Genomic DNA, 3,125 nt, shown 5'->3' on the forward strand with positions numbered 1-3,125 from the left:
CATTTCATTAAATGTAATGGTTCATTTAATTCTCATGACAACCTGGAATGGTAGATACTATTATTGCCTCATTTGGAAGATGGAGAAATGAGTCTTCTGAGAGATTAAATAAATTGCCCAAGAGCTTACAGGAGTAAAGGCAGACAGAGCCAAGTATTGAAATAGATTGCTCTTGTTTCCAAAGTCCTTTTCTTTGTGCCACACTGTGATAGGCATGTCCTTTTGTATGCTGGGAATTTATGTTTCTCTTATTGGTTGATGATAAAACTGTTTTGACCAATGGACAGGAAAGATTTAGCCATGCAGGAAATCCAAACACAGAGAGAAAGGTAGAAAGGTAGTAGGCAGAGTGAATGAGACACAATGTAGCTGCCAAGGAAGCAAGAGGTAAGAGCCAAGACTACATGGAAATACACAGACTAATATAAATGGGTTAATAATTAAGAGAGAGCTAGCTAATAAGAAGCCTGAGCCATTGGCCAAACGGTTTATAATTAATATAAGTTTATAATTAATACAATTATAATTCATATAATATAATTAATATAAGTGTGTTTATTTGGGATTAAAGGGCTGCAGGACCGGGAGGGACAGAAATTTCAGTCTATAGGCTTCTTCAAAGGAGGAATTCAAATAAAGCTGAGAAGTGTTATCTTGCTATGAGTCCGGGGAAAAATAAGGTATGTTTATGAACAGCTCTGTGGATCACCATATCTGCTGACATAACCCCTTGAGTACTCCCTTTCCCCATCTCATCCAGGGGTCAGAGTGGCATTGAGAAACTCATTCCATATGGGACCATGTGAATTCTTGTAAACATCCTTGGTTTCTTCTTTGGATCCACTAAAGTTTTTTTTTTGTTGTTGTTGTTGTTGTTGTTTTGTTTTTATGAGACAGGGTTTCTCTGTATTGTTTTCGAGGCTGTCGGTCCAGCCCAGTCTCGAACTCAGAGCGATCCGCCTGCCTCTGCCTCCCAAGTGCTGGGATTAAAGGCGCGCGCCACCACCGCCCGGCTCCACTAAAGTTTACTAATAAAATTATATCCTCTTCTCTGGCTGCCATTATGACTTTCTTTTTATTTTTACTTTTTGTAGATAATATTTTTGTCATTTTAAAAGACTGCTTCTAGTGACCCTCCTACCTCAACCTCTTGAGGAGCTTGGTCTGCAGGTGGGCACACTGCTGGGCAGCTACTGTGCGTTTATGGTTAATTCCTCTCTATTTTTGTTAATTTTAGAAAATTTTGAATAAAGGATTTTCTGGGAGTAGTTACTCCATCCTGAGAAGCTTGGTTCTTGGAACCCTGACTAGGGGCTACAAGAGAATGGTGGAAGGACAAGAGACACATGTACAGAAAAACTGGGTTCGGATAGGGTATATGCACTCTGAAGAAGTGACACCACAGTGGCACCTACCTCGGCCTTAACCTCAGGGTGTTTATTATGTACTGCACAGGGGAAGGGTTAGGTAGTCTGGGTAGGAGGTCTCTATAGAGAACCTTCAACAGCTGTAAACATTAAGGAATAGGAAGCTGCAGTTGCTAGTTTGGCACACACTGGTCACTCTGTTGGACTCAGATCCCTGAGGAACGTTTTGCCATCCCTCTGAGTCTCACAGGGTTAGATTATGCCATTCCAGAGGGACTGAGCTACTGGAGTCCTTGATGTGGCTGTGTCCGTGTATCAACAACACATTCAGGACTTCACTCATTCAGGGCTTCCTCTGCTTGCTACATGCAGTGTCTGTTTTTACCTGGATCTCACCACGTGCTCAATTTCAAGAGACATGCTATAAAGGGAAGTGATTTGTGCGATGTCCTATTTTGTCTTGACCAAGAAACTCAGTTACTGATATTTTTATATTTTGGTACTGGAGACTGAATTTGGTATTAACCTGAATCTGTGTGTGTAAACAAGCACTCCACTACTGAACTAGATTCTGAAGACTTGTTTTTTCTTTTTTGCTTGTTTTGTAGTTTTTGAGACTTACTCTTATTAAATTGCCCCGTTTGGTGCTGAATTGATATGTAGCTCAGGCTGGTCTTAATCTTGTAGTTCTCTTGCCTTAGCCTCCAAAAAGTTGGGATTTTAGACCTGTACCACCCCTAGGCTTGGCTAAGAAACAGTGCCGTCTGTCTATAGTTCCACTTTCTTGAGAGGCTAAGCCTAGAAACTCACTGGAGCCCAGGAGTTCATGGCCAGTCTGAACAGTATAGACTCTATTGCATACTGTAGAGAATCCTGTCTCTTAAAAATAGGGAAACAGAAGGAAAGAAAGTGGCTTGTAACAAGAAGTTCTTTGCCCCAGCTGGTTCCACTGCCCTTCTGCCCCAAATAAACACACAGATGCTATGTTAATTATAAAGCTGTTGGTCGATAGCTTGGGCTTCTTATTGGCTAGCTGTCTCTATTAAGCTATGTATTTCCACATGGTCTTGGCTTACCAGAGAACTCCTTTCACATCCTGTCTTCCTCGGGCTCTACATGATGATTCAGGCTGCCTACGTTTCCCAGAATTCTCCTCATCTCCTAGCTCCGCCTATCTTCCTGCCTTATCATCCAACAGTGTTTTATTCATCAACCAATAAGAGAAGCATATATATAGAAGGACTTCTCCCATCAGTGGCTAACAATCATTAAATGTTTATTGTGTATCAGGACCCAGACTTAGCCTTTATATCCATTATCTCATTTAGCCCTCACTCTAATCCCATTGTTATACTCACAGGTTAGATGCCTTGTAAACCTACAGCCAATCCCCAGCGTTTGCTCACTGTTCATCACTGCCCATGCTGTAAAAGAAGGAGGTTGTGCTGGGAGCGGAGGACACTTGGCTTGGCCTGCCTTGATTGTACTCTGTTCTCCTACACATGCAAATCTCAGCCTGTGTCAACATCTCACTGTGAAGAGAAAAAACTTGCTCAGGAATGCTTTGTAAAGATATAAAATTTGAGCCGTCTTTGATGTACATTGTATTAAGAAACTGAATTGTGGAATTGTGGTTTTGTAGGACCAGAGAGCCAGGGTGACTAGCTCTTTGCCTTTTCCAGGACCAGAGAGTATCTTTGGACCAAATCTCCAGCTCAGGGATCTCAGAGGTCAGTATGGGGCTGAGCTTCAGAGACT

This window comes from Mesocricetus auratus, unplaced genomic scaffold (genome assembly GCF_017639785.1).
Source record: "Mesocricetus auratus isolate SY011 unplaced genomic scaffold, BCM_Maur_2.0 Super-Scaffold_100007, whole genome shotgun sequence".
In the NCBI taxonomy this organism is placed as follows: Eukaryota; Metazoa; Chordata; class Mammalia; order Rodentia; family Cricetidae; genus Mesocricetus; species Mesocricetus auratus.